Source organism: Falco peregrinus, chromosome 4 (genome assembly GCF_023634155.1).
Source record: "Falco peregrinus isolate bFalPer1 chromosome 4, bFalPer1.pri, whole genome shotgun sequence".
Taxonomy (NCBI): domain Eukaryota; kingdom Metazoa; phylum Chordata; class Aves; order Falconiformes; family Falconidae; genus Falco; species Falco peregrinus.
In genome coordinates this window covers 108,314,997-108,342,773 of record NC_073724.1, presented here as the reverse complement: position 1 = coordinate 108,342,773, position 27,777 = coordinate 108,314,997, and the positions used below count along the sequence as shown (strand labels likewise).

The 27,777-nt window shown below is 39.7% G+C and overlaps 1 protein-coding gene across 3 annotated transcripts in view; it reads left to right on the top strand.

Annotated features, from left to right (window-relative positions):
- The first annotated feature begins 13,740 nt into the window (after positions 1-13,740).
- Positions 13,741-27,777, top strand: part of CNTN5 (contactin 5) — a 678,106-nt gene continuing 664,069 nt past the window's right edge. For all 3 annotated transcript variants that reach the window (XM_055802997.1, XM_055802998.1, XM_055802996.1), the window contains exon 1: positions 13,741-13,910. The gene's annotated coding sequence lies outside the window, so the exon portion shown is untranslated. The remainder of the gene's footprint in view (positions 13,911-27,777) is intronic.

Genomic DNA, 27,777 nt, shown 5'->3' with positions numbered 1-27,777 from the left:
TACACAACAGGGTGAAAACAAGGCACCTTAGGAGCATTCACAGCTGCCAAAGTCCCTCGCTTCTCCTCCAATACAGAAAGGGGCAGAGAAGGGCTATAAAATTAATTTCATTTATTGCTGGCTGCACTGGATCTTCTGGAAAACAGAAAGTTTCGCACCACCCCCCCGCCCCTTACCTATTCTTACCAAAGTTTCTCGCACCCACTCAAGATACCAAACATGGTAAAATAAATGCGCACAATAGTTCAAGTGGTGCCAAAATTAAATTTCTGAGAAAAGAGGTGAGGACATTTATATGAACGCCCATACTTACACAGTTGTCACTTAACAGATAACAAATGCTTCAAAAGCACCTGAGAAGCAATAACCTGGCAGCAACAGACTTCCACATACATTAATTTACTTTCTGTGATGCAAAACACAAAGTCAGGTTGTGATTGCCACCCCAAAATACCCAACACTATTGACAGCCATACACAATTTAAAAAAAATAGTAGAGTCCCTGTCAAGTCCCCACTCACTAAATGCATTTAATGTTTCTAAAGTAGTGTTATATTGATTTAATGATGCTATTAGTAATATCTGCAGAGAATGCATGAATATAAGCAATTACCATTCGGGATATTCTTTCTCAGTAGAAAAAACCATCTAATTCCACTAATTGCTTCTACTTCTGTTTCTGTTAACTGTACACTGTATACATGTTAATAATGTTATTATCAGCAGCAATGAATTTTAATTAACATTCATGTTAATTAAATAGAATTCAAAACAAACATATTCTGATCTGTTTATTTTATTAAATTAATCTTATGGTTATTTCCAGAGCTAAAGCATTATTCCTAGGTATCAACTAACAAAGAAACCTGCAACTCATCATGAAAGTAAGTTAAAAATACCCCATACATGAAACAGACATCTAGACACTCTATCCCTAATACCCCAAATCAGACCATTACATTAAACACTCCTATGAATACATAATAGGAATTATTACTACATAGTCTTCCAGCTCAGAAAATTTACTCTATATTCTGGTAAAGTTAGGATAAGTAAGAACTGAAAAACCAAATCGCTGGTCCGGGGCCATCCAAGGGGCTCATAGTAGGGCAAGAAATCTAATCCAGATCTCCTGAAAACTGGTTCGTTGCTTTAACTACAAGACATTAGAGATACGACTGATCAGTCATTGAGATTTTATAGAGACTTGAAATGTGCAGCAGTTTCAGAGTGTAATTTCAGCTTTCTCCCTGTATAAAACCACAGAAAATGGAGGAGGTGGTTCATGGAATTTGGGGAATTAAAGCTATCCCAGAAACCTGCAGTTCCTCTTGTTTTAATCCTTTTAAGACTATGTTGTCGTGACCAATACTGATATAAGGATATCAATACACAAAGAAATATTCCTTTTCCCATACAGTAAGCATAAATGTTTGACAGTATACCTGAATTTTACCCAATTATTTATAAAAGGATTAGAGGCCTTGTTTAAAAGCTAACAAAATGAATGTGAGTCACCTTTGACACTAAGGAAATTCTGAGAAGGTCCTTGACAGGTGCATCAGCCATGGCTGTGTAGTTGGGTGATTTCTATTATACCTTACCTAATTTCAGAAGTATTAATGTTCTTCTTTGCAGGTTCTGGAGGAAATTATCCATAAAAGTTTTAGGTACTGTGCAAAACCGAATGTATATGCGTAAAATCAACCCTTTCCCCATTTGAATCACTAGTGATATTATACGTATTCCAGACTGCATTTATTATGATTGATTTCACAATATAATCAAACTAGATTCAGCACTGCTATTTAAAGAAGAACTGAAAGTATTAGGTGTGACTAATTCCTCACTGTCTACCGCAGGTTTGCTTTTTATTGACACGTTAGTAATCCTGATCAATGTCATTTAATTCCTGGCATGCACATAGCAAACACAATTAGCAATCCTATACATTTCACTGCTGCTGTTACACATATGCGGATATAAAGGGACAATGTGGACCTGCTGTTGGAACCATGAACCTTCGGTCACACTGACACTCAGAAAGTTGTTGTGAATGGACATATGGTGAAAATATGGCTATTGTCAAGGTAGAAGAGATGACAGAAAATGGCATGCCGTTATTAAGTACATTTAACAGCCAAGACACACACCTTTTAGTGACTGTCAGTGTTGCAGAGTCATTCTAAGTAGGCAACGGCAGCTCTCACGCATCATCAAGGAAATTGTCAGCAATCCCTGGAGACCATCTCTGTTATAATTGGCACTGGTGGAGGAGGAGGATGCGTCAGGTACAGAGATATTCACACACCATCCTGAGATGGCAATAGTGGCAGTTAACACTCCTTCAGACTTTCAAAACTGCTATGGAAGTCATAGCACAAATACCAAGCAGCAAGATGGCATTTTTTACAGCTGCTTCTCATAGTATCATGACATTTAAAGTGCATGTTAAAATCGATGAAGTACAGTAAAAACATAATTATGCTGTTTATGTAACATGCATTATGTACCTAATATGAGCAGAATTAGTCTATCAGTGTTCTGGAGCTGTTATGCAGACAACAGATGAGAATGCTTTGGAAAATGCTACTTCTAAGTTTATTATTCAATTAGCATGTATACTCTCCCTAAGAAAATAAAACCTTTTGAGGGGCACAAAACATTTTTACTGCACGTGCAGAGCATGCAATTTAATTCTTAACAAATTGCTTCTGCTTTTAAATTATGCTATTAGTATGCTAAAAAAAAGTCTCGCATTTTGTCATCACACTTTAAATTTCACTAATTTGGCTATACATCTGCCAAAATGTCTTTCACATGTAAACAGTTTTGCTTTCAGTCTGTTCAATTAAAATCAGCAATGTATTTGTCAAAACCTTAATTCTATGCTAATACAAGTTCTATAGAACAGATTTTTAGGTGGTTTTATAACACTATTCCCAATCTTTCCTGCGGTAAAGGTGCTTTACGGTAATTGACTGATGTTTCAGAACAGTAACTGAAATCCTACTAAATACTTAACGCATTAACGCATTCTTTGCCTTGCTCGTTCCGAAGCGGTTCTGTTGCCTGAACTCCCTAGTTACCAGACTCTGATTTAGTTAAACAAGGATGTGCACAAAGTACCAACCATCTGGTCAAGTACCCACCATCTCCAGTCGTTAAAATTGATGGCTGAAAGGACTTCTAATCAAAGAAGTCAATCTCGGGAAACAAAGAACAGATAATGGCCGGAGAGGGTCTGCAGCAAAGGCGGCAGGGCAAGTCGGTTCTGGGGCTCGGGTAGGAGCGCGGGCAGGGCTACGCGCAAGAGTTTAGGGGGATTCAGGGGCAAACAACGGGATGAAGAAGAGTGAAGAGGGGATAACGACCACCCTCAGGTCGTCGCGACGACCACCCGCAGGCATAACTGCCCAAACGGGAAGACTCATGCGTATGCGCAACATTCCGATAAATGCAATGCTATGTATCGCTGTGCAACACGAACTGGGACCCGCGAAACAGCTGGGCATGCGCATGGGGTGGAACGACCGCCCGTGCGCCCGGCGCCGCACCGAGCAATGCGCGCAATGCCCGCCGCTGCGGGCTGCTGCGGGCTGCGGGGCGGGGGAGGCCCGCATTTCGGTGGCAGTTCAGTACGGAGTAAAAGTATCTTCTTTTTTTTGTTTTTTGTAATAAATCTTTTAAGGTCCAACTTTTAGGATAAGAGCTCTGAGGTGAACCTGTCTCCTCAGTAACTACCAACGTACTCTGAAGATCAAAAGCGGGTTGTCATGGAAAAGTCAACTATTAAACAGCCTTTTTAAAATAAAGAAAACTGAGAACAAAATTAAGCAACCACCACCACCTCCCCATTTCTTGTTTTGACCCTACAGAGTGCTGCCTTTCAACAACAAATCCCCCGCCGGCTGTGAAAGCGGCTTTCTCTGTCCCTGAGGCCCCTGTGTGAGCTTGCTCTCTCGCTGCACGCTCTCTCTACGCTAGCTGTCAGTCTCTGTCTCTCTGTCCCTCCCTCCCCATCTGACTTGGAGAGACAAATAAAACTTTCCACACTCTTCTCTCCCCGGGCATTTCTATTGCCCCTGGAGACCTGGAATTCTCTTCAGAGGATGCCACCTGCCAGCCACTAGCCTCCAGGGACAAGCAGCACAGCAGCTATCCATCCAGCTGGGCGGCCATTCCTGGTGCATGAAAAAAAACCATTATCCAGCTGTCACATCTTTTACAAAAGGACTAAGACAAGACAACTTTTTAAAAATCCATATATCCTTTATGTTAAGACTTTGAAAGGAAAATAGACAGATGCTTAATATTCACTTTCAATGCTAATAACATAGCTGATAATTTAATACAAAAAGATTTTATTATAGATGGAGCTGGTAGTGTCTTTGGAGTTATTCTTGCTTGATACTTCTCATTAGAAGATACTGACTGAAGCTTCTTTTAACATTGCCAAAACTTTACATTGGGATTGCAGTTTTCTCCACTGGGTGTCTGTCAGGAAGATGATTAATATTTTTTTTTTTAATTTAGCAAAAATGATTCAGCCATTTCTGAACAAAAGCTAATGGAAAAATACCCTTTCACTGATATTGAAGTATAACAAATTCATTAGTTACTTTAAGAACACTTTACAACAGGAGCTTGACTTTCTAGCAGAATTTGTTTTCAAACTACAGGTGTGTCTATTTCCATCCCAGTAATAAAACTGCACTTTTCCGTGCCAGAAACCCCTGAAAAATGGACAGGCTGGAGAGTTGGGTGGAGAGGAACCTAATGAAGATCAACAAAGGCAAGTGTAAGGTCCTGTACCTGGGGAGGAACAGCCCCACGCACCAGTACATGCAAGGGGCTGACCTGCTGATACACGCTCTGCAGAGAAGGACCTGGGAGTGCTGGTGGGCAGCAAGTTGCCCATGAGCCAGCAGTGTGCCCATGTGGCCAAGAAGGCCAGTGGGATCCTGGGGAGCATTAAGAGAAGTGTGGCCAGCGAGTCAAGGGAGGTGATCCACCCCTCTGCTCTGCCCTAGTGAGGGTGCACCTGGAGTGCTGTTTCCAGTTCTGGGCTCCCCAGTTCAAGAGAGACAGGGAACTACTGGGGAGGGACCAGCGGAGACTACAGAGATGAGTTTTTGGACTGAAGTATCTCCCTTATGAGGGAAGTCTGAGAGAACCGGGCCTGGTTAGCCTGGAGAAGACTGAGAGGTGATCTTATCGATGTCTACAAATACCTTAAGGGTGAGTGTCAGGACAACAGGGCCAGGCTCTTTTCAGTGGTGCCCAGCGACAGGACAAGAGGCAAGAGTCACAAACTGCAAAACACAGTAATTTCCACCTGAAGGAGGGTGCTCTGACTGGAACAGGCTGCCCAGAGAGGCTGGGGAGTCTCCTTCTCTGAAAACATTCAAAACCTGCCTGGATATGATCCTGTGCAACCTGCTTGAGCAGGGGGTTGGACTAGATGACCTTCAGAGGTCATGGCAAGAGACAGCTGTCGATGGAAGGAGCAGATTAAGACAAGGAACCTGAGAGAGGAGGTGTAAGAAGGCCAAAGATGGGGAAAGGCCTGTAATTAATAAGCAAGGAAATGGACTCTGGGAAGAGGAACATAAGGAACGAGGGAATTGGATCTGTGAAAGCTACACAAGTCATAAATTGTGACCAAAGACAAGAAGAGTGTGAAAGAACAGAAATGAGGAAATGAGACAGGAAAGGTAATAACAGAAAAGTAGGATTTGTGCTGGAAATTCGAAGAATTACAGAGAGAGGGCCCAACTGTGTAAGGATATAACAAACGTTTGCAGTGACAGACAGACTGCAATACCTAGGACATGTCTACTCAAAACTCAGAGGAGCAGATAGAATGGATTAAGTTCACACCCTAAACCATGGCCTGGAGGAGAACCTGCCACTGAAGACACACTGCTGTAGAAATTTAATGGAATCATGCCTTGCTGGGGTATGATTTTTAAACTCTTGTTACCTGTTAACTGCTTTGATGTTAGGAGAGTTTGTGAAGGAGATTTAAAAATCTAGTACATTTGCTTGAATATCTTTATGATTCTCTACAGTGGGATGTTTGAGGTTTTTGTGGGGGTTTTGGTGTTGGGGTTTTTTTTCTTTTTAAAGCTGGAAGTTACACTTTGAAATATGGGTTAAAGTGACAGAGCTGCAATGTCAAACCATTAAAAAGTAACCATTAGCATAAAAGTTTCCTATGCTACTTCAGACTCCTCCCTCATTTTTCCTCCAAAGTTAACTTTTAGTTTATCTGGACACAAGAAATTCATGTCTGAGCACATGAGAATTGTAAAGAAGCCATCAAGAATTTCTGTTTCTGACTTAGTGGCAAACACACTTGTGTTTAGGAAATTATCTTGCAGCACATAACCCTGGAAGTTCCCTTGAAATAGATCAATTCACTTTAGTAGCGTGTGTAAGCATATTGTGGTAGCTGTGATCACAATACTAGTAAGACATCATCCGCTTTAAAACCCAGTAGTTTTGATTGTTGCAGATGGTATCAAGACATTAACGAAGTAGGGTATGTTCCTTGGTATTGGTTATTGGTGCAGCTGTTAAGTTAATGAAGTCAGTATATATTCAGTTTTAATTGTAGACACATTTTATTTGAGCTTTCATAGAACAGCTGTGAAATAAGTGCTATAATTAATGTTCTGTGGGTTACACTGAAATCTATGTATATATATTAGAAATGATATGTTATAATCTCCATTCAATTTATTTAGTTTTTAGTTCTTAAGATGAAAGATCATCAGATAATTGTAGTTTCTTCAGAAAACATTTAAAGGTTTCAAAGTCATTTTCGTTTGTGCTTTCACCTGCTAAGTCACCACCAATAAAATTTATTATTAGATTAAATCAATTTATTTGATTAAATTTATGCCATCTTTAGATATCTAGATTTATCAGGTACTCAGCATGTCAATACTGGAGTCAAGCAGGCTGTTCCAGTTGTACTTGAAGAAATAACCTCATTCTAGCTTTCTTTTGTATTATTTTCATATAGGGTGTTCCAAATTTGCCATTCCTAGGAAACTGTCATATAAAGGATAAAACATCAAAGGGAAGTAAAATGTTGAATCTAATCCCCTTGGGGAGGCAGGTGAGTAAACTAGGGGATGTTGATTTGTGCTACTTTAATTGCAGCTACTGCAAACTCCCTCAGTTTCAGACAGTCTCCATCAAACACTTTCTTCTATGGCACAACATGACGATAGGGAACTCAACAAAGCAGAATGGTCAAATCTTCTGGGACACTGAGATTAACAGAATAATCTGAGATTTTCTCAGACTCAAGGAAGTGATTTATATATTCTTCTTTCTTCCCTCCTTCCATTCTTTTTCTGTTTTCCTCATGGGATTTAGAAAAGGGTTTGTTCGGTTTGTTTGTTGTTTTGTTTTCAAGTGAGAGTGAACAAATTCAGTTATACACCACCAAATAAGGACTTTCTAATAGTGTCACCTAGGTTTCTTGGGGATAACTTTATCCAGCTTTACTTACTCATTACATTAGTTATTGCATTGTCTTGTACACTGTGTTATATTCCAGGATTCCCCTTTTTCTTAGAGTGACCCTGGAATGCTCAAGTGACTATTCCGGAAGGCAACGGGTGTCTGAAAACTACAGCAACTTTGTCTTCCTAGTACTTCCTTCACAGATTTCACAAATCCTCTGGAACAAAAGATAATGGCATATACTGTGGGATACATAAATTGCTTATGTCATAAATTCCAGATTTTTATTTTCCTCAACAGGAAAATCACCTAGGACTGAAGGCTCATTCATTAAAAGTAATAAAAAGCCTAATTCACTTCTAGTGTTGATATGGAGAAATAATGTGAAATGGGGATAATGGACATGGATTGTGATTGTATGTGTCTGCTTAAGGAATGTGGGTATGGTGACTGGTCATGGGTGCGGTGACAACTACAGTTTTGAGGAGACGCCTGCCCCTCTTCCTCTAACAAAGGGGAGACGCCTGCCCTTCTTCCTCTAACAAAGGGGCTATTTAAAAGAGAATAAGAAAAGATGAGAGACATTCAAATGCTATCTAGAGGGAGGGAGTGCTAAGTCTCCTTGCTGGAAAAGATTGGGTGGTCACAATCACCTGAAGAAGATCGGGTGGTCACAAGGACATGAATCACCTGAAGAAGATCGGATGGTCACAAGAACATGAATCACCTACAAACCTGCAAGACCACCACATTCCAGGAAATGGACTGATAAGCTAATTAACATACGAAGCGGGGTTTAGGTAACGAATATGTATAGGCGTTAATTGAATATTCATTTGTTCATTGTATAAATGTGAGATGGTTCGTCACTTCGGGTATGCACGCTTGTGGAGGAGCGATCCCCCGTGCATCTGCGCGCAATAAACATACCTACTTTATAACTTTCGAGTTATAGAGTCTAATTCCGCACGTCAGTGTAGTTACAGGTATACTATACTCCTATGAAGGTTTTCATTGATAAGTATGCTTCCCTTATCAAACCTCCTCTTTTAATGTATCTCTGTTGAATTCGGCGTTGGGGGTGGGGAAAGAGCATTTGTTACTGCACACTTAGGGCTATGGGAATTCTGCTTCTCCTTTGCTTCATTACCAGGAAGACACGGGGAGATTACTTTCTTTTGCAGCATCCTCCATCTTTGGGAGGCACAATGGTATGTTCAAATATTTTTTAAAGTAGACTGTAATGCCCTGGTCTATAAGGGCAGAATTCTGTGTACCATTGTTAGATACTTAAGCAAAAGAATCTATTCTTTTTTTTTAAGTACAAACAAAAATCAGAGGAATGTGGAATTGTTCAAAATCTTTGAAAAAATCAGGCCACTTATATTTAGGTATTGAAATATGAGTTAAGAACCTAAATTTAGTATCTACCCCTGTCTGGATTCAAAAGTCATGGATTCTGACCATCCAGTAACTGAATGGAGGGCAGTCTTCATCCTTCGTGCTCTTGGCTCTTTTGAGATGTGGGTTAGGAAGGTATGGGGATTTATCTTTGTTGCTATCCGGTTCTCTTTGCTGCTGAAACATTCAGATATAATTACAGGTTGTTCTTCTAAAATTCTGTGGTGCTCACAGAACCTCTAATTTCCTTTTGTTTTTCTCTACTTCGAGGGTTATGCTTCACCACATCCCCTAACTAGTTCGCTATCAGTAACAGCTCATATTACCATGGGATGGCTGCAGTGGTAAATAGATCTGTTCTTTCTCCACTCTTTACCCCTTTGTGCATTTTACTCCCATGTGCAGTAGAAGCTTTGCTCGATGTTTGTAGAAGGTAAAATCAGTCTCCAGGGAACACTAGACCCTTCCTGTGCATATGGTGAAGATCAAGCTGGAAGGAATGAGGAAAATTATGGTTTTGCTTTTCCCAGCATACTAACTAGTACAGTTGTATCACAGCATCAAAAGCAATGCATTGAATCTCATAACAGATGTTCCAGGTATATCTCTCACAAGGTTAGGAAAGCCGGGAGAGAATATGAATCTGCAAATCCCTTCTGATCTTTGTTCTGCCTCTGAACTTCAAAACCATATTGCACTTGCACAAAGCATGCACAGAAAAGTAAGAGGATCCCTCTCTGCTGGTCAGTTTATCCTGCTTCTGTCAGTAGCCAGGAAACTGACTTTTAAGAACCTGTTCTTCTGGTTTCCTTTGGACCAGTTCCTCACAAAGCCAGTAACTTGCAGTGGAGAATAAGCATACAAATGGGTTTGGTGTAAAGCTAAGATATTCACACCTGCAACTTCCCTGAGGCTTCTGGGGAGACAAGGGAACTCCCAGCCTGTCCCCCACAAAGTTTGCTCTTTGATGACCATTGTTTTGGTAGTAACATTCCGTAACGTTCTTGAGGTGCTTGATTAAGTGCAGTACAGCTCTGTCATCCTCTCTTACTTAGACCATGCTTCAATGAAACAATACCTTCAGTTTACAAGTTTCTCTTGCAGAATCAAAAAGACAGTTGTGGCATGACATAGAACTGTGATATGGAACATGCTTAATTCTGCTGCTTCTAAACTTTTTCAAGTAGATTAACTTCCTCCCAGTCTCTATGTTGGACCAGCTGTCATCTCTCTGCCAGTTCTGAAAATTTAGGAGACTCAGGTCCCCAGAGGTTGGTCTTTTTGGTTTATTTTATGCAGCAACTTCTTCCCATTGCTAACGTCTCCAGTTTGTTAATTAGCTGCTATAACTGAAAGCTTGTATGGTAGGCTCTGAATCTTCTCTGCTGTTTGCCGAAGGCCTGAAGAATTATGTGTCACATTTACACACAATTCTGCTTATCCCCCTACAAATTTTTCTCGTAATTCTAATTATGCAGCCATGAGGAGCTGAATGAGTCTATCCAGATGTTCTAGGGGAGGACAAAATATAGTGGCTGCCACTAAAATTATACAGTTATGTACTAGAACAGGGCCAATGCATATCTTTAAAAACCTAGGATTTGTCAAATACTGTCCTTCAGGTACCTGAAGGAATTTCTCATTATAAATGGGGAGGGGAAGAGAAAGAGAAGCTCGCTTGGTGCTTTAAAGCTACACCCCCAGTGCTGTGGCAGACACAGATGTGAGGGAGAAATTGGCGCAGCCAGTTGTTTTCCCTCAAAATTCACTCCCTGTCTTTCTTTTGCTTATGAGAAAGAACAGTGAAATATCCCAATAATAATGGTATTGCTCGGATAGCTTTCTATGTGGCAAAGAGAAAGAATACAATATGCTCTGCTTAAAAGAAGAGAGACTGAACGAAAAGGAAAGATGTACAAAACAAATAAGAGAAAAGCTCAGAAACAACTCAGACTGCAGATGTGCTGCATCTGTTTGCTTGCCCACTGGGCATTTCTATGGAGGTGGTTAGACAACTAGATCATATACACAAAAGGCAGCTAGGTTGACTTAAAGTCTACAACAGTGATAATACTGTAACAAAGCCATGAATATAATTCACTGTTTATGCATTAAACATTGAAAATATATGCCATAAACCAGCTCATGATCTTACAGTGACAGAGTAAAACCAGAACTGACCTTGCAAAGGATACACACAATCGAATGAAATTTTAAGTTTAAAAGCTGTGTGCCATTTTGTTTCCAAAGAAACTTGTACTCATACATATACAGTCCACTCCTGATTATCTTAAAGGAAAAGGTAAAAATATGTCCTTGTAGAAATACTGTTGATGTGAAGTTAAAAAGAAGGAAGCAAACATAAAATGTTGCTATTCAAAATAAATGTGTACCTCATCAAGAACTCTATGTAAAAGTGAGCTAAAAGCAAAAATAATGTAGCCCAACAGGTATGGCATGTATGCCTCATAGTAGTCTTTACCAATAACCCTGATCTATAATCTTAACAAGGGAAGATAAAGGCCATAATGTCCAGTCTTTATGACTTAAAAAAGTCTGCATTTCTTTTAATTACATCTCTACCTGTAAAAACAATTAACCAATGAAAGTCACATCTTCACAAGTAATTCCTCACTGTTGTCATGTATGCAGTTTGCAAAAAATACATTTATTAGCAAAAATGCTTCTGGCTTTAACATTCACTTTGGAAATATTGAGAAATGGAGCCTCATAATTTATTCATAAGATCAGAATTAATGCAGTCACTATTCCTGGCTTCTGATTAAATGCTGTCTTGTAACCTAGTAACACTGAAAATAATGACCGGATGATAATTTTCCGTGAATTGAGTCAATGAAGAGAAGCTTTGGTATGTCAAGTTGCAACATTACTTGCCCAACAGAAAAACACCTACAGACCCATCCACAGCTGTGGAGATAATTTTCTTCTGTGTTGTATGGGATAGCATATGCAAAGTCCATTTCTAACGGTGGGTTCATTCTCAGTCTTTCACTATGATAGTTAAGACAGTGGTAGATGGTGATGGAGCAGAAATTTACAGTCTTAGAATAATAAAAAAGGAATTGAGAGTAAGGTGGTTTTGCAGCTCATTCTCACTGATATTAGTGGACAGAATTCATTCAACGTGACATTGAGCTGTAAATCCTCTGACAGACTTCCATATAGTATACAAGACCACAAAAGTGTATACAGCTGTGTCACTCATCACTGATAACGTTATCATGCTAGACGCTTCTATATAAAAGACAAGCAAAAGACAGAAAAAAACTCATATAAGACTAGACTAAGAGTTGTGTAAGCACTCTCAGCAAACTCCAAAATTAAACATTTCTTCCTCCTTGTGAATTTTAAACAAATAAAGGACATTTCCTAAAAATTAATCAGAAAATACCTGGGATAGGGAAAATAAATAAATACGAAGACAAATTCGTAAAGAAAAATGCACACACATATATTTGTACATCATACAGGTTCAGAAAGCCTAAATCATTGAAATGGAGTAACTGAAGCAGAGAAAAATCTTGGCGATCAGGAACTAGACAACAGTCACTCAGCTAATGCATAAGTTAAATAAAGAGATCTAATTACTTGAGGAAGGCAAGAAAAAAAAAGCAAGGAAAGAAAAGTATTGAAGGGCAAAAAAGTATTAAATGTTAAATCTGAAAGTTCTCATCGCTGCAGGAAAGAAAAAAAAAATAAAAAAGAGAAGAAAAGGATTAACATCAGCCTAGATCCTGAGGGTAGCCATTAAAGGCACAGAGTGGGAGCGCGCACTAGACGTATGGATGAGTACGAAGCGGCCGAGGAACACGAAAAAGGCGAAGGGAACACGAAAAAGGCGAAGTGGCAGGAGCGGTGCCGGCGGCGGGAGCTCGGCCAGCCCTACGCGGGGCCCGGCGCGCAGCGGCCGCGGGGGCGGTGCTGCGCGGGGGCGGGGGAGGGCGCAGCAGTGCGTAGCGCAGCGCCGGAGATGGGGCGAGGCGGGGCGCCGCAATAAGAGCGGATGGGCGATGGGGAAGGGAACAGGGAGGGAAGAGGCTGCCGGAGCCGCGGCGTTGCAGCTGCTGGCCCTGGGCTTGCTGCCCCCGGTGTTGTTTCAGTTACAGCAGCCGTGCTATATAGGCGGAGATCGCGCGGGTGCGGTGCGGAGCGGAGCGGGCAGCCTCCGCGGCTCCCGGCGCTTGGCCCCGGCTGCAGTGCGCGGGGGTAAGGCGGGTCATCACCGCTGTGAAGGGAATAAAATACGTTTCAGAAAAAAAACCCAAAAAACCCAACCCAACCAAAACAACATCATCTACCTGGCAGGCGGATGGGGAAGGGGTGGTAAGGGGAGGATGGGGGCAGAAAGTGGTTTCTGGGAAAGGCTGGGGGCTTGGGTTAAAGCCGAGCAGCAGCCCAGGGGAGAGCGCTCGCCAACTCGCCTTCTTGCCTTCACGCTCCGGGGCAAGCAGTGGAGAGGAGGAGGAAATGGGGGAGGCAGGCGGCGAGGAGCAAGAGAGGGAGGAGGAAAGGGGGGGGGGCGGGGGGGAGTCCTTGTACGCTTAGGGGTAGGGGCGAGCCGCGGGCGGCGGTGTGAGATGGCACACACATAGGCAACATCTGTACGTTATATATACATACAGAGAGGTCCAGCCAGGGGCGGGCAGAGCCTCCGCCGCCCCCCCGGGAGCAGCCGGGGGAGGTGCCTCGGTCCCCCCGCCGGGAGGGGGCACGGCGGGGCGGGAGGGGCTCGCGGGAGCCGCCGGCGCGGATGCCTTCACCTGGGTTTCTTCATCTGTGAGCGGGGCGAGGAGGAGAGGCGGTCGGGTCTGGAGAGCTACCGCTGGATCGTTTGAAAAAAAAAAAAAAAAAAAAAAAAAAAAAAGGGAGGGGGAAAAACCCAACTCTGCAATCCTCTGCTCCCCACAGGCTCGGCACCATAAGGGACTGCTATATTTGAGGCTGTCAGGAGGATGGGAGAGAGAGACTGAGAGTCAGGGCGAGAGAGAGACGGTGCCACAGCAGCGGTAAGTGCCTTTGCCGTTCCCCCAGCCAGGCACTGTTTTCCCTGGTTAGACTTTGGAGTGCGTGCAGATTATTTGTTGTAATATCCATCGCGGCATCTCTGTGAGCAGTTCGCTGTGGAGCCAGCAATGGTGAGAGATCCCATTTTTGGGCTCCTGCAGCAGGTTTATGTGATTTGCTTTTTGTTTTGAATCTTGCATTGAAATTGTTGTCGTAATTGAGCGGAAAAGTTGAAGCAGAAATTACTGTGATCTACTATATGTTTGCTGTCGTTTAACTTGCTAGCAAACTACTGCAGTGAATGAGTTGTGAAGAGTTGATGCGAGGCTTTTAGAACAAATACGTACTCCGGAGAAAAAATGCCTGTTTTAATGTGCTAATTTTTATGTTTGGGAGAGCTACCGTGCTAATGCTTGAGGGTGAAACAGAAAATCACCTAGCGTATTGAGTTTATAGTCATGCACTAAAAGTTGTATTGCTATGAAGTTCAGAATGGTACTTGGCTTTGGGATAAACAATTACCTCCGGAATTAGAAAAGTGTGGTGCCTGGACTGTTCCCCTTTGCTGACAGGCAGAGGAGATGGGATTACCTGAAGATGCGCAGATTTTCCCTCGGTGATGTGAGGACAGTGGGTAAGACTTAGTGGAATGGCTATGAGCTAGCTAGAAGATGAACTGAGAGTTATTTCTGTAACGCAGAGCATGAAACTGTGTTTTAAAGGTTTTTATCTCAGGAAAAAATTCTGCATCCATTACTGTATCTGTGCTTCTTCAGACGTTTAGTTTCATTCTGGTTGAGCAGAAACCTCATAAAACAGAAGTTACACAACATAGTGTAATGTGACTACTTAGGAATAAAGTTTCCTGTGTTGCAATATTTTAAAAAATTAACATAAAGCTTTTGCAAAGTTTGTTATTTTTTTTAATTTAAAAGTAATACTTTCCTTGAATGGAACATTTTCAGTAATATTTCTTAATGAAGGACCCGATGCCAAATTCTTCTGAGTCACAGCATTTACCCTAGTCTTCAGTGAGCTTTGGATGACACCCTAAAGTTTGAAACCACAAATAAATTACATGTTCACTGTTAGCCAAAAGCTAAGGGGGATTCCTGATAATTAAAATGTGGATGACATTTTCTAATTATTAAAAATGCAATTAATTCTTGCTGAGTTATAGTAGAACTCCTTCAGAAGTACTTTATGGCAATCAATATTAATGCAAGATCAGTTCATTGTGATTAATATTATTACAGCGGGTATCAAAAGAATTAGCAATAATTGGGCCGTTACTTTAAAGTGCTATCAAAATATCTATTAGAATTCGTAAAAATGTATTTTCATATATTGACTTTAATTACTATAGCCTTTATTTGAAAAATTTCAAGTTAAAAAAAAGCCAAAAAACCCAAATCCCATTCAATATCTATCTTGTTAGGAGGGAAGATGCTTGGTGTGTGAGGTATACTGAAAGGAAGACAGAAAACTGAGACATGAACTATAATAACTGAGGAATATTTCATGTACAGTGGTCCTCTGTGGCAATATACTTTTAACTATGTGAATGATTAAGACATGTGGTTAAGAAGACTAAGGCTTGGAAGGCAACAAATGTATAAAGAAAGGAGGATGAATGGTTAAGCATTCTTGAAGGTGCTAATAGCTAAATAGTTTTAAGTGTGCTATTCAACATGCAGTTTTTCTGTTTCATATACTTACAAGCAGATGCCCATGCAAAAAGTCAGAACTAGCAGAGTGTGATATAAGAGTGTGTAGATAGCTACATCTGGAGACTGAGAGTGTAGATTTTAGGTTTGTTGGTCAATATGAAGCTGAAGAGCAAATTCTTGAGTTCTAGGTTAAAATGTGAGGGGAAAGGATCTTCCTTTTATAATAAGGGCAGATGTACTGAGAATGAAAACAGAAAATACAAAAAATCTGGCTGAATTAGAGCTGAAAATTTGAAAGAAAGCAGCTTTGAAAACTGATCTGGAGGAAAATATCTTAGCACCTAAGATAAAAGGTATGATTAAAAACTCTGCTGTTACGAAATAATAAAGGACAACTTTTAAGAAATGCATAACTTCGAGGACTGTCAGCACAGGTTCAATACAGGAAGGTCATGACTGGCAAATTTGCTCGAGTCCCCTGAATAAGTTGCTGACATGGTAAACTATTGGGGAATCAGTGAGTATGATGTATGGGGGCTTCAGAAAATGTCCGGTTCTGTGCTCCACAAAATATTGATTTGGAAACGTAAATTTTGGAAGCACTGCTGGAATGAATTCAACCTGACTTAGAGATAGGGACCAGAGGGTGTCAGTAAAGGTAAAGAGCTCTGGATGAAAGGAGGAGGTTAAAAGTATGAGGCTTTAAGTGACAGTCTGAGATGCAGTTTTCTTTCTTGCTTGTTGTAAAGCTGGCATGTTCAAAAAGAGTAAATCTGATTTGCTAGCAATACAGAAAAATCTGTTCCACTGAACAGAGTCAGCACACTGAAAGTTTTCTGATTAGGTTAATGATAAGAATATTTATTTTAAGTAATTGATGCAAGTCTTTACTAAAGGCATCATAGAAAACTATACATTAAGAATATACATGCCAGGGGGCTGGCACTGAGCCATCTGAGGTGACTGGTTCAGTGGCATTGAAAAAAAACACCAAACTGTTCTGAATTATTTTGCCTTTCTGCATATAGCCTGTAAAACAGATCTTGGTTTCTCTGGATTCACTGCATAATTTGCCACTGTTGGTCTGCTCCCTCCATATGCTCCTGCTAACAGCTTCTGCATTGCACTTTCTCTCAGTTTCAGAACCACCTCAATCATTTGAACAATTTCTCATACTCTAAAATACTAAACTGAAATTCACCACAGTTTGTACAGTGCTCTTAATTCCTAAGAATCAATGTCAAACAGTCATTTTCTTGCTAATATATGGGCAAATCTTCCACAGAATGTATTTTCTTCTTTCTGTGCATAGCCTCTCTGATGCTTTTTTCAGGGTCTGTTACACCCTGTACTATCAACTTTGCGCTTTACAAGGAAAAACTACTCTCTCTGGACATGATGGAGTCCCTACAGAGTTTTATCTTCTGAGCAGTTCTGATCAATAACACTACATTATGGGCCAGTGCCTTTTGAAAAATTAGAGAATTGTTAGAACCTGATAAAAGAAATACTTTTTGATTTTATTTAAATTTAAGATTTCAAAGCCTCGTAATGTATGTATGCATATGTATATCTGTGTTTATACCCACACATACACTGGGTATGAGTGATGATTCTGTGTCTTTGCAAGCTGGAATGGAAACAACAAAACCATTTTCTGGTTAGTAGAAGGAAATGTAATCTCTTTGGTTTTATAATAAATTTCATGGCTGATTTATGAAAATGTCCCAAAGTGTATGGATCATAAGAAAATGAGATCTTTGCTTATATTCCGCTTTCTAAAAGGGAGCTCAGGATGTTTTCTCACTGTACTTCATAAAGGCCACCAATCAAGTTTTATGGGTTCAAGTGGATGTATAACAGGGGATTGTGTGTCAGATTCTATATGCTATGAATATGGTAAAATATTAGAATTACCATCCATGTTACGGCTGATGTTCTTGATCACACATGCCCATACTTAATCCGTGTAGTCATCCACTCAGACTAGCTCCTAAGCTTACAGAGCCATGAGGTTATGTCAGAATGACAGAGTAATTCATGCTGTCATGTAGTAGTTACCAACATCATAGTTCACCTCTGTACACCTCCTTCAGGACCAAACCTACATGTCAGCCTCAGGAAAAATTGATAAATCTTCTCCATTCCCATACCTAGAAATAGAAAATGCATCAAACTTTTTCCATCCATCAGAAACGTCTTTTGGGAGTTTCTTTTTTCAGTACGCTCTTAAAGATTTTATTGTAAATGGTGTTAAAACATGGTATCTTTGAAGAACCTCCTGCTGCTGGAACTAAACCCAGACAAACATTGAAGGTAGTTCATTGCAGTTACTGAGAAAGGGTAAAGGATGGCAACTTCCCATTCAACATACAGGGAGTGTGGCACCAGCCTCCTTGTGCGTGAGAAATGCTCACATTTTTATAGCCAGAAGTTTAAGATTTTCTATATATCCAATGGGACTCCTAGCCTGCAAATCATTTTGATCAAGACTAAATGTACGGCTTTGTAATTGATATAGACATAGTATCAGCTCGGTGTTTTGGGTGTCTTCCCTTACTAAATAGAATAATTTTGCAAAAATTCATGAACCCCATTTTATTTTTATTGGTTTAATAGTTTTTCTTGAGTATGTGAAGGACATTGCCTTGTGGCTGTAACATTCCTGTTATAGGTTGTAACCAACCTGCTACAGCAGTGCATTCAGCCAAGAGTAGTAGTACGCAGATGGGCATGTAAATGAAAAAGACTTTGTGGTCATAGTGTCAGAAGAAGCTAATCTAACAGTACAACCTCTTCATAATACTATTCTGAGAAGACATTCAGGCACTAAAATTGAAAAGTTGTAAGTCTTGCTTATCCATAAAAAGATGTGTTCGTTCAGAAGATGTGTTCGTTGCAATAACTTCCCCCAAAATGTGCTCTCAAAACGAAGTAGTAATGGGCAAAGAGCTTAACAGAAATTTACTTTTGAAGGGGTGATTAATTATTGCCTGTTTAATTACACAAGCATTATTTTTTCTGAAAGATGACCAGTTATCCCCATTAGCTTATTCCGCAGACTTTCATATGCTATTTGCTCTCAGTTGTTTGCAGGTCTCCACATAGACCTGGAAAGTAATGAGCAAAACTGCGTGAAAATGAGTCAACAAAGTCATAGTATATACTTTACCTCTTCTGAGGTGATTCTCACAGCGAACATTTTCCAAAAGTTAAGTAGCATAGTCACTCAAAAAAATTACTCTAGATGTGCTGAACACTTTTTTGACATTTATTAGCACTGTTGATCTGGCAGAGTCATTCAGCTTTATATTACTGTGATGTAATCCGGATTATTAATTTATCTTTACATTTATTCTTCTAATGGCTTGGATGGGGGACAAGACAGACAGATTCTGAAAAGGCTGGAAAATACTGACATTTCAGGAACTGTCTTGCTCTTATATAGGAATTTCAGTATGCCTAGCACACAGAAACATGGTTGTATTCCAAATAAGCATTTTAATTTCTCATCATATAGACAAATTAAAATCCCATCCAGTATATTTTTTCTATGCTTACTAATTTCTTTTCCACAAGCATTCACTGCCTGGAATATTATACAGCCCACTTTCTGGACCAAATTAATGATATTAAACTTCCTATCTAAAGTTGCACATGTACACTTTCAAAGCTGGGAAAAAATCGGATACAGTTCTCTATCTAATATTTAAGTTACTTTGATGCACAGTTCACCAATTGCATCTATAAATTGCTGATTTTTCTATTATGGCATAACTTGTAGGTACATCTATTTACATATATTTACAAAATGCTGACGCCACTTTACAATGCATTTGCCCCAACTGTCTAATTCACATCACAAGTCCGTACTAAACAGTATTTATATTAGAATTCTGATTGCCACAGAAGATTTGTTGTTTTATTGGAAAGGCCCTCTGACTCCATTATAAACCTTATAATTACTATCATCATGGTAGCAACTAGGGACTACAATCATAAATCAAGTTTGGATTGTACGTAGAGCTGTAAATGCAAAATGGTCCCTGAATCAAAGAATGTATGGCTTAACTCAAGAGCTCTTCCTTTTTTGCTATATTTGCGACCTTTGAAATGCTTACATCTCAGGGAAGACATCTCTGTTTCACAGCCATGGTACCATGATCATGTATAGATTTCTTCAAGATCACCTCCCACACCAGAAAAAAAAGCCAAGATATGATCTGCAGCACTATGATGTGCAGTGATCATACATACAGGCTATGAAGTGTCTTGCAAATTTATCTGAAGACTGTACCAGCAGTCCACATTTACTTCTAAAATGGGTACTTTTAAGACCGCTTTTATACATTAATTCATTCTTCACCTTTCCAAAATCTCATGCAGATCAAATCTTATTAAAAACATATATATGGACTTTCACATGAGTTTCTATTAGAAGATAAGTTCTCCTTATTAGAACTTCTGATTTGTTTTTGTCATGAGTTAAAGAAACCAAATAATAGACTCACTCTTGCTGTGGCATTATTCTTTGTTTTGTTTTGACTTCTGCACATCTGGGGTGATGCAAACTCTTGATTTCTCAGTCTCGTGCTATTCAAGGTGCTCAAAATGTTCTTTCTCCACAGTAACATATGCAGTGTCATGTATTATTGCTTACATAAAACTCAGCTCAGGGAATCAGAATAAAGCTATGACTTCTCTGATGTGGTAACATCTCTTTGATGTGTGTGTGCTTCTCAACTCAAAACCAGTTGTATATTATTTCCTCTGGCTGGACTTTGGGAATGTAGGCTGGACACTGAAATAGCTTCAGGATGAGAAAGACTGACTGTTACATGGTTTTGAGAAGAGGCATAATTGAAAATGTAGAACAGATCAGATAACAAGGGAGGATAATTTATTAAGAGGACCATTGGCACACAAAGAGATAATTTAGAAAACATGATATATAGCTGAAATGTCTGCAGTCTTGCACTTCTCCCCCCTTGCATATCACAACTGACTGATTGCTAACATCTAAGTATTTATTTGCTTTATCAATCACTGTGCCCAAGTCATTCACTGATGGGCATAATCCTGTGTTTGTGACTTACCAAGGCATCTCTGGAGGAAATTTGAATGTCGTCGGTAACGAATTGAGATGTTACTGAAGGCATCAGGTAGGAGGAGGATGTTTGCACAAGGGGCATATTAATCAACAATAGGAGAAAATATGCAGCATCAAAGTAGCGTAATTCAGTTGATTTTGGATTAAATTCTTGCATGTTTTCTGTAAAGTAGAAACAAGACAGACAGACTGATTGATCAAGCCTGCAAAAAGCAAAGCCCTTTTCTAGAAAATAAAGGTTGAGCAAGTCGAGAAGCATTGAGCATACGGGAATACTAAGGGTCATTTTACCACCAGAAGTTACTTGTTTAAAGTTTCTGTTTTCTCTGTAAGTTTTCATTAAATATCCAGTGACTATCATAATTCCTTCTCTGTCAGTCTTTCCAAAATAGTTCTTTTGAAACAGCGTGATTCCAGTTGTAAAGGAATGTAAAGGAATTTGCTAAGGATTTCTTTCAAAGCTTATAAAATACGTTGAAGTTATAAACAATGTGTGCATGATTATATGGGATTATAGGATCCGTAAATAAGAATATTGTATGAGAGAAAAAGGAACCTGGCATAGTTTTTGGTCTTCATAATGTGATATTCTGCACCAAATAAAAGCTGGCATATAAGAAAGTATGGTCAGTTGAACACTTTATTTACTAAAAATATTGTCTATTTTAACAACTGCATACTAGTTTCTTGTGTTATCTAAGTTTTCAGAAAATACAGCAGATTGTTTTGTGGGACTGGTTTAAAGTTAAAAGAACGTGGTTTATGAGAAAGCTCTCCAAAAACTATAATGGACATGCTTGCTTTTTGCAACCTATGGGAGTGTAACTGAGCAGCTTAGGGGATCCCAAGTATTTCTCTAAAAACTACCTGTAGGTGGTATAGTAAGATCTGGAATTTTTTGTCAGTGGAAGGAGCAGACTGTAAACGGCTATATGCCAGGCAGTGATTTTGGACTTCTTGTTATTATTTCTGGTTTTATTACAGTATTGTAAGGAGGTAACAAATCAAAGCAAATACAAAGGTTTACTTTTTATTGGGCCTAATCTTGTTGAAGTGACTGAGAAAAACTCCACTCCTAAACTTGAAAATAAAAATAAAACCAAACAAAACTAACTTCCAGGATTAAGCACGCTGGACAGTGTTATTTTACTTCTTTATACTGTATGTCACATCTTAAAGACACCTCAGAAACATAGGAAGAAATCCTTTTTCCTTGTTTGAGAAACAGTCCAACAGCTCAGTCAATAGAAACTTTGGGCAGACTGTGGACAGAAGGTCCTACCACAGGAGATTTTTATTGTTTTCTACTAATTTTTATTTTATTTTTTTTTTTTTTTTTTTAGTTACTGGTGTGTAAATACATTACTGGGTTTTGTGACTTAATTTTTTTTTTTTCTAGTGTAATCTATTGTATTGTCATTTTATTTTGATTTCCTCATCACCTGAGGTTTTCCCACATATTGGCTGGCATGATATTAGTTTTCTTAATTTTTATGTTTGATTTACCTTTTCTGTATTTGGATTTTCTTGCCGCTGTCAGACAAAGAAGGAGGAGGTGAGGGAAGTATTGAGAACACAACATTTCATCACTACCATTGCCATGTGAATAAGGCAGAAAATAAATGTATGTTGTTAACGTGGTAAAGTCAGAGTCCTTCTGGCTTGAGATACATGAAAAAGACTTCCTAGCACTCCAAGGACTGCCAAATTACATGGTGCTGAGCAAAAAGAAAGAAAAAAGGAGAAAAAAGCACTTTCACATAAAATTCACACTGCATTTAACAATCTTAAGAGAGAAACACTTACCCAAAGCTGAAAGCACAGGTCAACTACAGCTTAAGAGCCAGGCTTTCCACCGAGAGGCTGTAAACACTGGTTGGGTAGTATAGAAATGGTGGGACTGTGCAGTGCTGAATCCCCCCTTTCTCTGCTCAGTACTAGTGCGGGGGAAGAAGGGGAAAGTCCACGTAAATTATTCCTCTTCTGTGTCACAGACCTGCACTTGCAAATGGACAACCTCTCTGTTGGAAATGCGGAGCATCACACAACACACACAGAGAACACTGATCTGGGTTATTGAGGTTTTCTGATATACTGGGCAGAGGCGTGTCATGTGAACACCACTGGGAATCAGAGGTATTCTGCCTACCGTTCTGTCAAGTTGTATTTTCTCCTGAAAGTACCTTAGTGATCCTTAAGACACGTTCTGGGCATGGAGTAGCTCTTCTATAGGTGTATTTCTTCTGACCCAAAGGGTGCATTTTAAAGAGTGTGTCCTTAAATGTAATGAAAGCGGGCAGTTAAAATCCATTAGCCACTAGCAACTGCTGACTGCTGTTTTAACAGTTTGTGCATATCTCTGATGCTTCTTCTAGTTCTCTTTCCTCATTGCTGTGATATGGACATATCCTCACATTTAGCCTTGTGTTAATTGTGATCAGGCTTTTGTGGCTAATCCTTACTGAGAAGGACTCAAAACCACGCACAGCCAAATTCTGTGCTGGCATAAGAAGGTGCAGCAACACTAAATTCAGTGGAGTGTCCTGCCTGCTCATTTTAGGATGGCTCCCCTACCTTGAATTTACCTGCAGCCCTCAACCCCTGCTACCCTTTTTGCACTGACAGTGACTGAGGAATTCTAGGCTGGATTTTAAAGCTGCTACCAAATGCATTCTGGCTATACTACCAACAAGCAGAGCTGCACAAAAATTACCCATTTTTGTTCTGTAAGTGTCCATCTGCAGCAATGATGATTTTCTGCCTAAATATTTTATTCTTCTGTGAATGTGCAAAAATGTGGATTTTTTTTTTTCCTCCTGCTGGTTCTGCTGACAAGCAGAACTTTTTCATATAGCTCTATAATTAGGCTCCAGAGTCCTGTGGAGACACACAGCAGAGTGGTAGGCTTTATATTCTGCAACACTCAAAAGTTGCAGTTCACAGATGTGTGCGCTTAGATCTACCCCACCTCTTTGCATGCTGTAACTAGTCTCTTCCATTCCCTTTGGATCTGTCCCCCTGTGTCTAACAAAAATGAGAATTTTGAGTGTTTCTGGTCCTAAACTGCAAATCGGCACTCGACCACTGTGTGAAAGTTTTGACAGAACAGAACAGAGATTCAGGTCATCATTGAAAATCCCAACTCAGGAATCTTGCATTGCTTCAAGTTGTGCAATGAAACTACCAAACTTTATATCAAAACATATAACACTTGGGGGGTTTTCACAGTTCTTTTCAGCGTGGTTGTGAAATTGTGGTTTCCATCGCTGTACAGTGTTCCTGGTCACAAAGCCCAGTGATGAGTATTTATATGACGTTCCTATAGTGAATATATAGTTGCAAAGAAATAAAGCACTGGTAGAAGTTGTATGTGGATTATTATGTATTGCTATTGTGTGGCCTATGGGGAAACCTTCCATTTTCCTTTAAGATAACCTTCAAACTAATCTGTTTTAAAGCACGCTATTTTAGAGACCATGAGTCTTTGCTACTTAAGCCCACAGATAACCACAAACAACAGTAAATTAGTAATGCTCATTATACCTCCTAAAGATGGTTAACATGAGATTTCACAACTGATAAGCTTCTATCCAAACCATTTGGAAGTACGGACTGATATGGTTTGTTTAGCTTTGTATTGGCACAGTTTGGAGGAAAAAGTTTTCATGTTACAATAGAGCAAATGAGAGCAGTGGCTTATTCTTTAGCACTGTTAGCAGAAGAGAACATTTTCTGTCCTCACCTCATTTTGAGGTTTAATAATGCAGACAGTTGAGTCTGCCTGCTTGGACCAAAATAATTAGCAGAGAGTAAACAAACACTTTATGTTTCATTTTATGAATGGTGTGGTGCCACTTTAAATATTTAATGTTTTGATCTGAGTGACCAATCAATTCTTGAAGGGCGCCAGGTTACAGCTACAGTCAGGGAAAGAAAGCTGAGTTGTGAGCAAAGGTAGGCTCCCATAGCTGCCTCAGACCAGCAAGGGCTGTCGGAGATGGAAGGGGACCTAAAATGAATGTTAAAAAGTGAAGTATGGAAATGGAGAAGCTGTCGGAAAAGAAATGGTAAAAAAAAGTACAGACAGGAGGGGGAGCTGGTAGAAAGCAGTTTAATGCAGCTTGATGACTAGCTGATTAGTTAGATCTCCATAGGAGGTCCTATAGGAGACATGTCTCATACGCATTTAAATCTCAGGTGGTGACTTACTCTCATTCTTTTGTATATTCAGGGGGAAAAAACCCCCCAACCCTAAAAGATATCCCTCTTAGTCAAATTTACTGTTTTTTTCTCATAAATATTAATAGTCTGGGGAAGAGAAAGGCCAGACCCTGCCCACAGAGCAGACAAAGGTTGTGTGTTGAGGATGCTGAAAACCAGCAGTGATTGCAGTTTTGACTTCAGGAACCATGTGTGCGTGTTCTGAGCAACTTCACACACAATCTTAAACTGAACATACGCTTAAACAACCTTGACTACAATTTAGTTAATCTTAGGTGAAGTCCTGCACAAGTACCTTTAAGAAGGGAATGCTAATTACACCTGACCTTTACTTCATGGCATGGAAGAGTACTTTTGGTATTCTAGCCTTTTTGTATTTCTGTCTGAAACATTGAAAACCCGTACTATTTAACCTTTTATCTCTTCACTTTTGTGGGTTATGTCTTGTACACCTGAATACTTCTTTTCTACCAGTTTGTTTCTTATTTTCAAAATCACAAAAATACTATCTGATAAATGCATCATAAACACAATTTAAACAAGCTGTTTCATTCAGTCAAATATAGTTCACTTCAAACAGCATAAAATATTCAGAAAAACACCTTCCCTTCCCCCCAGCCCTGGAGACTAGATGAAGATGCAACCAGTGCCATGTGAAGCTGGTGAATAATGTAATTTTCTGGCTGCTGCACCGCTCAAAAAAGTGGTCCACAAGGTTCTTTCACTGTGCCCACTTTGATGAATTAGCTTTATTACTGCAGCCCATGATGAGGTTCCTGAACTGTAACTCAGGGCAGTTTCCCCCTCCAACTCTTTTATTACTTGTGATCACAGTTAGGAGACACCCTTGCCAGATTTTCATATTTCGAACCAAATTTCCAGGGTTGACAGAAAACCCACAAAAATACTTGCTAACCTGTTGTGTTTGGTTCAAAAGCCACTGGGCAGTGATAAATATGGATCCCCACTGTTGGCGTTGTTTTCCAGAGAAAGATAAAGCTTTGGTCATCTTTTTTAGTAGGGCTGGTTGCCTTCAACATTTAAAAGACCGTGCTGCAAATCCCTTGCCATTTCAGTAGAAGTTTCCTGGAAGTGTGCTCTTGAGTGATGGGAGGCTTTGTCTGGGCACAGATGGGGGCTTGACATGTGGGGAACTGGCTCCATCTTACCCTCCTGCTGGGGTGGGAGGCTTTTCACCTGTCAGTGACACACACCAATAAAACATCACTGAAACATCAGATGTATGTGTCACTGTGACTATTTTATTTTTCTTCCCTCCTTTGGAAACAATGAATAGAACACCACAATCATCCAAGAAAAAAGAGACTTACAGGAGCTTCCATATGAGGTGGTTTGATAGTTTTTGATTCGTAACAAGCTTTGATGACAGCATTTGGATGCTTGTTTGTTAATGAAAATCCAAAGATGGATGTGAATTTTTTTTCCTCTTTTGTTCAAATATGGTTTTTTTTTCCCATTGTTTTTCTTCTTCAAATTCAAACTGTTCTTTGATATATTGAAACTAAAATTCCATTCCCACCTGGGATTTTATTAGTGATTATCACAAACCTGAAAAATCTATTTTTAATCCAGTTCATGTCTGTTAACTACCACTGCTTCTGAGCAACCAGGGACCTCATTTTCACAGTATGTCCATTCTCCCATCTGTAGAAACCGATGCAAGTATAAAGGAAGGGGTCAGTTACCTATTCATCCACTCTTCATAGCTTTTTCTGTGACACAGAAACCTCTAAAACTGCCAGCAAAAAGCAGTTTGAACAGATCACTTTGTTGCCAAGGTAATAAAATCTATGAGCTTTCAGAATAAGCAGATTCCTTGTCTGATATTTAATGTTTGTGGCTGACTAAGAAAAAAAGGTAACAGCTTTTTGTAGCAGATGAGGTGCCTATTTTTTGGAATAGCAATTCACAACATTTGGACAATTTGTAGGGCCTGTATAGTAGATGAGGTGTGAACCAAGGATGGGAGAAAATGATCTTTAAGTACCCAAGGTGGCCAAGCCTAATGGATTTGTATCCCAAACATTAATTTTAAATGTATGTATGAATGCACAGGGAAAACTCATGTTTTTTGCAGAAACGTAAGTAAAATCCAAAAGATTTTTGAACTGTGACGGCTGCCTGTGATTTTTGAGATGTCTTAAGGTCCTCAGTAAGGGAGGCTGACCAGCTAGGAAGCAGTCAGCTTGCAAGCACTCAATCTCAATTGGGATTTTGTTTGTGTTATTTGTAACCTATGTACTACCAGTGTATAAAAATCTGCCTTGAACTTTTGATTAATATGTTTTTTACTGCACCATTAAGCTTGTCTAGTTTACTAGCAGCATGGGGAAATGCACAAGTATAACATTTTTTTCCACTCGCCAAATACAAATAAACTAGTTTGTGCAGGCATCCTCAAGGACTTGCGTCCTGAAATGCATTTATGGAAGTTAATGTTCAGGGGGTATTTCTGGGAAAACTGAAGTAAGTCATGTCAGGGCTTATATTGCTGAGGTACTGAATTTGGGGTGAAAGAATTGATTTTAGTGGACACAAAATATCCCTCCAGCCAGAGACAAGAAGATACCCTCGCACTTTGGGATGAATCCACGCCTTGCCATTGAAACCTCGCAGCCTGTCCGCTCTGTGGCTGTGAGTTTTCCCCTTGGAATTGAAGTTTTATGAGAGGGATTCATAGCACAGTAAATAATGATGATCATCTACCTTGTTTGTCAAGATGATGAATCTGTATATGCTCAGGGTTTTAAAAGATAATATGGTTTGCTATGGGCTGTAATTAGGATTTTTATTTTTTTTTTAATAACATGGAATTTTGCTGTTCAGCGTCATTTTATTTTATTATGC